Here is an 11,695-nt window from a genome sequence, read left to right on the forward strand (position 1 = left end):
ATCACCACTCTTCTACCTTTACAGTCCTTTCTGCCTTGTCACCTGGTTTCCCAGGAAGTAAAGCAGGTCTTGATGCTAATCCCGTGTATGATCCCATGTATCCCAAAATTACAAGCTTCCATTGGCATCAGTAGTATATGGGGCGGGGGGGGGGGGGGAGGGATAGGATAAAAACTTAATTTGTCTAGCCAGTATTCTGTACTAGCAATGACACATTTTTCAGAGGAAGCTGCACAGAACTGTATGTTGGGTGTTTGAAACAATATCTTCAGAGTGACTGAAGAGACAGGCCTCTAGCTTGGATTTTCAGATGCTCCTTGTGCCTAACTCCATTGACTGCAGCAAGCAGTGAGACCTTAACAGAACAATTAACAAATGCTTTTGATCACCCAAGTACAAAAAGGGCCAAAGAACCTTAGAGTACTTGTTTAGAGCAAAACATAGCTGTGCTATTACATACTATTTTATCTGTAATAGAAATCCTATTTAGTAAAACATTTGCCCTTGTGTATACTCCTACTTGCCAAGAGAAAGCTTACAGCACATGGAAGAAGAATTTTCCTTAGACTTCTCTGATATGTAAATGACTGGTAAGTGGCAACATGCATTGTTTATAAGGCGGCCAAATCCCCAGGTGACTCAAATTTGAAGGATGCATCTGAGCCGACTGATGTGTGTAAGAGTGCATCTGAAATCAAAGAGCTCATCCTGAAGAGCTCTGCAATGTGTCCCTTTCGGGGAAGGCAGGGAGGCCCCACATTGTTCTCTGGGAGTTCACAGCAAGCTCGCGAAATTGAATTAAGCCTCTGAAAGCAATCTTTAGCCTGTTATATCTGAGTGGCTGAACTCTGTTTGAGGTCACGTACAGAAAGAAGTTATTTTGCATTAGCGAAGCAGATTAGATTTTCATATTTTACTCTTTGTTGTGACCTTGGCTATGCATAAAATGACAGCCAGGTGAGACCTCACTGGGGCTGGCTCCTTAGGGAGAAATGGAAAGAAGTGTGTGATAAAACTCCTGACTCGACCATTATCTGTGAGAAGACCCTCACAACCAGCACTCCCCCATTCCTGCGAGGTGTGGCTGCAGGCCAGAGTTCTCTTAACCCCCTTCCTTGCTTAGATCACTTATAAAATCAGCATAACACAACAGGATTTCAGAGTGGACTTGAGCCTTAATTAATGTTGTTTCAACGTGATAAAATGAGGTTTTGGTATTTGCTGCTGAACTGGCTTGATGCAATAAATAATAGATACATTCAAGAGTAAAGTATAATCTGGAAACTCTCCTCAGGACTTGTCTACAATTAAAGCATTAACATTTTATTGCATCAGCAGAGAAAGCAGAGCAGCCCCAGAGTACAAGGGCGGCTAGACTGGCATGAAATTGTTAGTATACCTATTCCTCAACAGCAGCTTTTACTGAGGCTCTTAGCACCATGCATCTCTCTCGGAGAATTTTACCCCTCTGCCAGCTCCAGCCATGTTCTGCATAACCCAGGCCAGTGAAGGGAGCCCTGGCAGCTGGATCAGGCACCAACTCCAATGGCAGGACTTCACTCTGCACTGAACTACTGGGAACTGCTTTTTTTCATATATCTTCATGTCACAAGTATTCCATGCATCTGATCCTGCACCAGCAATTAAGCCAAAATTCCCACTAAGATCAGAAATAATTTTGCTTTAGCAAGAATGCATGTTTGTCTAGTGTTTCTGTGTATGAGTATTCCTTAAATGCATTACTACTTGACTCCATACAATTAAGCCCACTTGCTAGTTAATAAAAACTGACTCCCCAAACCATATACTTCTTTAGTTTAGGAATGCTCTGGTGTCATTAAGTGCTGGGGGACTTGACTGACATCCAGTGTCCCTCATTTGGGGCAGACTCGTAAAAAACCACACTATTTAAAGTGAAGTTGACTGAACTACTTCAGCATATTTCATTGAACATTCAGGGTGGGGTTCATCTCACCTAACATGACACAATGAAGAGACACAGGACCCACTAAGAGAAATGCCTAGGGCAGATCAAGAGCCTGAGAGGCCTGTGTCTCTCTATTGACAATAGAAAAAAATCTAAAAGACTAGCTCAGACCAGGGTGTCTGGTTTTTAGACAGCATAAGTTACCATACTCAGGATGTAAGAAAAATACTGTGTGGTGTCACAGTCTAAACCCCTGCTAGGTGGAAGCAACCTGCCATCTCTCACTCCCTACCCTGACTGATCCTTCCCCAAAATGAAGAGGAATCCTTACTCTTCCCCCCGCCCCTTTTTTTTCCTTCATTCTTTGCTTGTAAGATTATTTTTAAAGTACCTGATGTGTCTGGATATACTGCCCCCCCAAATGCTACTGCTATCACTAAGGGCAGCAGCAAGATGAATCTAGGGCTGTTTAAGCCTATCATGAAACTGCACCATCTGTTTGAAGCAGTTTCATTTTGCCTAAAGCTTGTTTATGCAGGAAGATTTTATTAGTTACATTGGTCAAAAAAGTAGAGTTAAATAATATAGTTTACATCAGACTGGATTTTTTGTGTGAACATTCTTGTTCAGGAATAATAGTGGTAGTTTTTGATTTATCCTAAATTGATTCTAAAACATTGTTGACTAAACTGCAGGAGAACAAAGAAAGGGAAAAAAACCAACCCAAGCACCACAAACAAAAAACTTTCTTCTCTCCAAAGAAATAAATTCACACTAGGAATTATTCCAGTAAAACTAAATCAGTTTGAATTCATACCTTTGTTTATGCCACTATAAGTTTTCCGTGTAGACAACCCCATATAGGGAAGTTACATTTTACATTATAATGAGGTTACAATGTGCTAATCCCCTTGGACTGAGGCAATTATCACCTGCCTGCTAGGTGTTAAATGCTGCATTACAAGGGGATTATTTTCTCTTTTGTTCTGACTAAGGCCTGGTCTACCCACAAATTCACACTGGTTAAACTAATTCAGGAGGGAGTTTGCATTTTGCCTCCTCTGAATCAGTTATGTATTGCATTAATAAAACTGGACTCAATGACAATTCCCCTGATAAGTTGCAATTCAAAGTAGTAAAATTATTATTTCTGTGCTTCCTGGCCATTTACCATTATTCTCTAGCCTCAGTTATTTGATTTTATTTGTAGCACATTTGATTTTATAGTTGAGCATTTTCTCCTCCACAGCTTAGCTTTGAACCTTGCATTGAAGCACAGCTAAATGTCATAAATGAGGCGAATTTGGGACTTTTTCAGTCCCTGGAATGACACACGGCAAATGTAGGTGCCACGAGAAGTAGGTCAGCAATTGCCCTTTTTTTTTCCTTCTCACTCAGTGCAATAAAATAGTGCCAGGGGACAGTTGGCTGTCAGAGGTGCAGTCTTTTCAACAAGCTATAAACACCCAGCCATTTGTAGAGCTCTTCCAGCTCCCACGTCAATCTTCACAGCAGTAATGAAAGGTTGCTGCCTTGACTGTCCTGGGTGAGTTCCAGTTACATTATTACAGTTTACATGTCTCAGTTTCCTTATAACTTATTTGTATGAAGCGCTGATCACAAACCTTTTGTGTAGACATGCATCCAGTTTAGAGGCATCTGCCTACCACTTCAGAGCAGATCGTGGTTTAGTGATGGTTGAGTGAGCTGTACCATGCACACGTCGCACACAAACACACATCGCTTCTCATCTACAGTCTCACTGAAGACAGACAAGGAGAGAAATACCCACTCCAGTGCCTGCCTCAGATCTTGTATCCTGAGCTGGCCCTTTGCTGCTTACTTCAAAGCTGGAAAATGGGTTTTGGCATGAGCCATTGCTCCCTGTTCTGCTGGGTGTGTTCGTAACGCTGCTGGGCACAGCCTAGACCCACTGCTCCGGGACACACCTCCTCCCACCTTTCTCTCTACGCTTCCTCATGCGGTGCAGGACAGACAATATTTCTGTAGCCAGGCAATTCGTGTCTGCGTACAGTTCTATTGGACTCGCCCAATGTTTTGAGAACATTGTCTTATGTGGATGAAAGGCACCATGTAGTACCAACATCCCCATCATTTGTTACTTGTAATGTATCAAGAGACTCCTTGAAGACCAATTATATTTTGCCTATTGTTTCAGGAACTTGGGAAAATTTATGCAAATTATCTCAAATAAAAATAGAATTTATTGTGGCCGTGTGAATGCTCTTCATGGGTCTGAGTCCTGCAGACAATGTCAAGAAGAAAGTTGATACCAGAAATCTTTGCAAAACCATCTTGAAACCCACTTCATTTTCTTACTGGTTAGCTCAGTCCCACACTTATGGCAATCAGAGTAAGACCAGCACATTTAAAAACAATGTCTGACTTCATGTAAATCATGACCTCATGACCTCATGTAAAGTATTCAGCAGATTCCTACTGATTTCATGATGCGTACAACCCAGGGATGCTACAGGTGCTGGTTTTCCCCATTGGATAAATGATACGGCAAGACTCACCAAGACTTCCCGACACTGCTGCTCTACATGATGACACAAAGCAAAGGCCAACCCAACTTAGACAGCAGATTAAGATGAGTTTGCATTTGGTTTGTACCATAGGAGTACTGCAAGCCTCCCACACTGGCTCGTCTACCATCCTGAGCTGTGGCACAACAAAATCGGGTACACACAAAACCCCAAACAAGCTCGGATGCCTGTGAAGCCCTGAAGGGTGCAGGCCCATTCAGAGGGAATGCAGACAACGTTTTGAATAGGTGTTGTCACTTTTAGCAAAGGTCTAAAAGAAGAGGGAGAAGGGATTCTGGCTGAACTCTCTCAGTCATCTCCTTCCAGTGTAGCTGCATCGTGAAATAAGGCAAAAAGTGCGGCCAGGACTGGATGTCACCACAGTAAGTGTTTATCTACGGTAGGTGTCTGTGAGCATGCAGCAAAAAGACTGGCCCCATCTCCTGCTTTGCCCGTGGCAGAGTCCCAGCAAACCACTACTGCTGCTGCTTCTGTGGAGGAGAAGGTGGGAAGGGGGGAGAGGAGTTGCCAGCACTGAAAAGAGAAGGGTTACTCAGTTATCTTTGCAAGCCCCCCAAATCCTTATGATGGAAGTCATTCAGCCTTTCCTTCCTAGGAGGGCACAAGTAGTCCATATCCTGCCCCTGGGGAGAAACCTGAGCCACCTCTGGCCCAGGGTGAACAGCAAAGGGAAACGCTCCACCTAAACTAGCTGTTGCCTGAGCTGAAGTCAGTGAAGGCATGTGGTAACATACAGCTGAGAACAGGCAATCCATCTGGATGTCTCCTCCACCTGCACACTTCACGACCACTATTATTTAATTAGGAGCTGAGCATGTGCAGGTTTCTCACTTACAAAGTAAGAAGGAACGATTATTATTTCTTCAGCAACTGTCTTGTTACTCGAGTCACATCTGGTCTAAATCTAGTAGGAAGCCAAAACTGGAACTGTCAGCACTGCTGAAGGATTTTTCCTTCTGCTGATTGATGATAGCAAATGTAATCCTGATGAGATCCCTGCCTTTTGTCTCACAATAAACCCCAGAGTCCTATATATCATGTGTGGCTTCCCTGAAGCGCTGCCCACTTGTGCCACTTTAATGAGGAATGCATTAGAGATGTTCGTCTTTGGCAACCAAGCACTTACCAAAATCCTTAACTCCAATAGATGGGAGGGAAGGGAAAGGGTGGAATAGGAAAGTCATAGACCCAGCTGTGATGGAGGTGGGAGGGAACAGCATCTCTAAGTGATTCACACCCCACTTCTTCAGGTCTTTGATGGTTTCCCTCCTGCCTGCTCTATCTGTGCCACCACCCTCGGAAACCAGGCTGGCTCCTGGTGGGAAAAAACGTAAGAGTGTGCTGGGCAGTGGCTATTGCTGGGGCAGCCCTTTGAACAAGGCCAGTCATTGTCCTCATCCTGCCCATTTCCCCAGTGGTAGGAGGAGCAATAAGACCGGTTTTATAGATCCCTACATGCCTGGGAGCCTTTGGTCAGTGTTGACTCTGCTCCCTCCCTGTGTTCCCTGCTTGCCCCAGCCATGCCTTAGAGCTGCTCCTAGACTCACTGGAGAACATCACTGGAGCAAATGCTGCTGACCATGGGCTATAGTTAAGCACTTTTCCCTCTGGTTAAGAGCAAGGCAGGTCATTGGCATACTCCTTTGCTAACAATCCCTTCAGATGGCTGGAATTCCTGGCCAACCATTGATACATTCATGTCAGTCTGCACATGACTTCATCTCCCCAAAGGTCATAATTTTCAAAATGGTTTTGGTTGCCTCTGAATGCCTGGCTTGTGGCACCCGCGCTCTGATTTGCAGGGACAATCTTTAACTTCAGTTCTTGCAAACTTTGTGCAGACTTTTCAGCCTCTAGCACTACTCAGACACAGGCCATCGTGCCTGAAATTGGGACTGCACAGCTGATGGTACCCCAAAGGAAGGAGTAGGCATTCATGGAAATGTGGCAATAAATGTGCAATGAGCCTTTGTTCAGGCATGTGAGAACAACGCTGCAGAAATCCTTGAATGCACAGGTTCTGCCTCTGCGGTGGAGTCTCAGACACTGAGTGCTGATCATCAGCTCACACCAAAAGGTATTTGAACCTAGTAAGTTTATTTATTGTTCAGGGAAAACTCATCCTTGCCCTTTTTCCTTCAAAACTTGTAATGGTTCAGTGTTCTGTGACTGTAAACCTTCATCTTCTCAGGGTCATAAACTCTCTGTGCTGCTGCAATATTATTGAAAGAAGCAGTTTTCCTTGCTCATGTCATCTCTTGTGTACTTAGGTCTGGCTGAGGTGGCTTGCAGTTGGACAGCAAGGTAAATGATACAGCACTAAAACAAGGAGGTCACATTTAGCTGTTGAGGTAGAAAATGATCTGCTTTCAGACTGAAAATACTTTTTTTTTTTTTCTTCAGTATTGGCCATCACAAAACAAGGCACACTGAGGCAGAACCATAACTGCAATTCATATAAATGTCTACAGTGATGAAATTCCCTTCAGTCAGACAGCAAAGAAGAAAGATGAAATCCTAGGCTGCAGGTGCCCCCAAATAGTTGAATGAACAACTGCTTTCCATTAAATTTCAAAGGCCTGTTACATCACAGTAGGCCTGAATTCAGATCTTTTTTCCCATGTTATAATTCCTTCTGAAGTGCCACCCAAATGCCTACATCTCAAGCCCTTTTGCAAGAAGACAGCCCCTAGCCAGGAGATCGTAGATAGTCTCTAAGGAGCATTTGGATCTGTGGAGGTTTTCTTTTGTGCCTGCTTTCCAAGAGGTCCTTCTTCCCTGGTGAACCCTGAGAAAGCAGATCTTGGAGGGGCCAGCGCAGCTTCTGTGAGCCTGATCTGCCTCCTTTTCCTGAAAGAGCTGTGTTGGGAAGCAGGGCACCCATACCAGGACCCTTGTTCTGTAGGTCACTCTGGGTAAGTTTAACTGTTAGATGAAATTTAAGGGAAAACTATTTGCAATAATACAATAGGTTACAAACAGATAAAGTAATAAAAACCCCACTGTCAAGATTGTACTTACTGGTAAAGATCCTTTGTGGATCTTGGCCATTTTATCTTTTTCTTTTATCTTATGTTAGGCACCAGAATCTCCCTTTATTGACACAAGATGGAGTTTCTTTGCCAGAGATGGCTGTCGCCACTACTCTCTCCCCTGTCACTCCCCATTTGCACAAGGGAGGGAAGGGTAGAGGGTAAAAGCTAAGACTGGTTTTCTGTGCCATCCAAATCTCAAATACCCCAGTTTTCACATAGCTTACTTGAGAAAACTTTCTTCTCAACACCTGTGATCAGTTTCTGGACTCCACATGGCATCATATAAAGAGTTACCTTCCTTCTGTCTTCCCTTCTCCTCAAGATCCTTTGATTAACATTTTTGATCTATACCCTAATTAGCAAAATCCTAGCTCTGGAATACTTGTCTTTGTCACTGTCTTCTGAAGACAAACAAAATGCTATGCCTGTGTAACATTGCCCAGGCTTCTCGCTAGACTTATAAGCATTGTTTTTCAATGACTATCTTGTAAAAAAACAATGCAATACTACACATGATGTTGAGCAATGCCAAACATTACTCTCTACATTTTACAGAGATGCTTTTGACAGACACTGTCACAGATACTATGTGAAAAGCCATCTCAACTTACACCACAGGTAGGAAAGAAGCAGCCATCTCATTGTCTGCAAATGGATTTTTAAACAAGATGTTACCTCTGGCATTGCATTTAGGCAAGAACTGGTTTTCACGTGAATAAGAATTACTAACAAGATGGCAGAAATTAAAATCTATTCATACTTTTTCAAGAGTGAGATGTGCAGACACTGCAGTCCTCCGTTCCACGCTCTGACACCTTCTCTCCTTCTCTTGAATAATCTAATAATAACTGAAGTTTCCACTCCAAAAAGCCTTCTGCATTAATCATTTGGTCTGTCGAGATCTCAGCTCAATTATTGTCAGCCTGCATCTCTGCAACTAGGAAATTACATTAAAAGTTACTCCAAAGTGATGTCAGAGTGCAGGAGTTGAATGGAGAAGGGGAAGCTGGGCTTCACTGTGTAACAACAAAGCATCCTCTCCAGGACACTGCTGAGCTGGTGTACAGTACTGTTTCCAAGGGAAAAAAAATAAAATTAATGCAATCAATTTACTTCACGTTTTGCCTTGTCTCAAAAATTATTAAGTCATTAATCTTAGCAATGTCATGGTGTTGTCATTCACCGGATTCAATTAAATAGGAGCTCACCATTAGAAATCTGTGTGTTCTTCACATGCAGCGCTACCCTTCTTGACCATAATGAATGGAGCTACCCTTGTTGAATTAGGGGGGATTTAAAGGAAAGGAGCTAATGAAGACGAATAGGGTAAACTGCTTCAGTATACTGCATTTTGTACACACCTAACCCTGCTAGTACAGGGCCAAATTCTTCTTGTATAGGCATAGGCATTAAATGGAAATGCAAGTTCACAAGCTTCATTTCAGGACCCCTAACTCTTGTGCTCTTCCGTTCTCTCCTTTCTGTTTTCACTGAGCTAATGCAGAGTTTCTGGACCAAGAGGCCAAGGGCTTTTGTGCAGCAGAGCACCCAGCTGCCTTCCTTGGAAAACTGTGCTGTAAATTGGCTTTGTGCTCTTGTGTTGTAGCAGCCACTGGTGAAACAGCACAGTATTGCAATGCAGAGAAGTGTTCACCAAAGGAGCTGAGTGCTGATGGTCTGAAGGAAAACTAGCAGGTCTGAAGAGAAATTGGAAAAAACAACATATGTCAAGAGGTTAATTGAGCTGAAGCTAATTTACACTGCATGAGCAAGCAAAAGTTTCTGTGATGCCAGACAGGAGTGGAATTAACATGGGAATATCAATGAAACTGCAGTACACTAGATCAATAGATCATCAGGAAAAAAAAAATAAAAATCTGATCATGTCTAAGGGAACTGCCAGAACAAAAAGTCACACAGGAGACTTGAGTTTGACCAGCAGGTTGAAATTATGTTGTTGGGAATGCTACAAAAGATGGCACCCAGACTCTGATCTGCGGGGAAAGCATTGCTGCTGACCATGAGGGAACCCTCGGGGGGATCTTGGGGTTACCTCTATTTCACACGAGAGCCATGCCAGGAATCCCAGGCTACCATTGACTGGTCTTGGGCCACCTTATGGTACAGGCTGCAGGTTATTAGCAATAACAAAGGTTAGCTTGATTCCCTAAGGATGTATAGCTGGAAGATAACAGGGCTGCACCTAAAGTGATTAGTCTTGCCTGTCAGCAGAACTAATCAGCTTTAGCAATAGTGATAGCGCAATGATAGACGATAGGACTGCTGGTTTTGGAGCTAGCGTGGATGGGTGTTTGTGCTCTGCCTGCCATTATGCAGCACTTGTGCCATCTCACATGCACCAAACTCTGCCTTAACTCCTTATGCTTGGAAGTGCTATATACAAAATGTGTGCTGGATACCATATGGGACACTTTCTGACCTGTTTCCTGAAATTACTAATATGAAATAGGGTCACCACATGTATTGGCTGTACTTCTGTAGTGTCATGGGGCTCCACAGAGTCAGTGGTAGGCACACATGGTAAAAGAGGGTTCTGGCATTGACTCTGAAGATCTCCCTTCAAAAGAGACAGAAGTGGAGGAAGGGACAGAGCACACAGGTACACGCATGGAGCACACCATGACCATGTAGACAAGGGACACAGTCAATGACTACAAAGTGATTCAACTCAATGTGTGATGTTAATGCACCTCAATCACGGGGTGTAGAGTATGTTGAATCCTCAGGTGAGTAGACTCATTCAGATGTGTATTACATTTTCACTGCAGCATAATCCTCTTTAGAGGATGACTTTATTCCCAGATGAAGGCAGCTGCATAGGAGTTTAATGCACTTTAACTTGTGCTTATTGACTTTGTACCATTAACTGACTTGCTTCCACTATCCCGAATGCACCTGTGACAGATCAGTTTGTAGCACTGCAGCTCTAATCCTCACAAATATCTAAAGACCCACCTGCCTTCGGTGTTACAGACCAAAGAGATGAGGGCAGGTTATTGCTCACACTGTGCTCCTGTGAACAAGCAGTACGACTTCAGAGTTGCAAAGGCAGTGGTGGTCGTGTTGTTACTGATACTGCCCCAGTCCTGTGTTGGGAAAGGAGCACCAGGACCTGAGGAGCTTTGTTCTATCCCCGATCAGGTGTAACCACTGGAGGGGTACCCGAGAAGTGATGTAGGTGTCTTCATCTCTGGACATTTCCCGGCCTCCTAGGCCAGATGCAGCTTCTTTCAGAGGGCACATCAGGTTCTGGTCTAGCCCTGTATCAGTTACTCAGTGCATGCTTTGCATATTCAAAGTGTTTCAACAGGATTTCTAATGACTCAGGGCACTGATTATTGTTCATACAGTAAACAGTTGTAGAGGCTTAACTCCTTACAATTTCCCATCATTTGTTTAATGACCTTTCTTGGAGATAACTCCTTCATCAGAAGAGAGTAAGTGCCTGCCTTTACAATACCTCGGTTCATGCCCTCTTTCTTAGCACAAGCCAGGCTTCGGTAGAAGCATCACCAAATTTTGACCATCAGAAGGAAGGCTGGTACTCACCAGGAAAAGAGTCTTGCAGGGAGCTCTGTACTCTGAAGTCTTTGCTTTATTAAGAGGAGGAGTGCTTGCCTGGCAAATCACAAATAAGTTTTAAGAACATGTGGAGCTAATATTGCTTAACTCGTGCTTCATGAAATTGTTAAGGTGAAATTGGAAAAGTCAGTGAAAATCCTCACGGACCGCTCCCTCAACATATACGCTCTTGTACCAACTTCCTTCTCCTTTTTTTTCCATGCGGTTGTGGTAATTTCATTACCTTTCTCACTTCTTCTTCTTGGCTATTTATGGGGACTCTTTCAAAACTGGCAACTCTTGCAAAGTCTTCTGCTTATGGTTTGGGTTTTTTTTTTGTTATGGGGTGATTAATTGTTTGACAGAGGGTTTTTTTCTATTTTAATAGGAGAAAAAAGTATTTACAGTGAGAATAGCAGGGGGAAAAGCATGCAAGCATCAGGGAATGATTCTGAGGCAAAGGCAGAAAAAGAAAAAACAAACACCAAATGTAGTTAAATGAAAGTGCAGCCATAACTCGCAGTGCAAACTGTAGGGAGATGAAAGGACATTTTGCTGAGGGACAAAAGCGGTCTTTATTC

This window comes from Buteo buteo, chromosome 12, assembly GCF_964188355.1.
Source record: "Buteo buteo chromosome 12, bButBut1.hap1.1, whole genome shotgun sequence".
NCBI classification, from domain to species: Eukaryota; Metazoa; Chordata; class Aves; order Accipitriformes; family Accipitridae; genus Buteo; species Buteo buteo.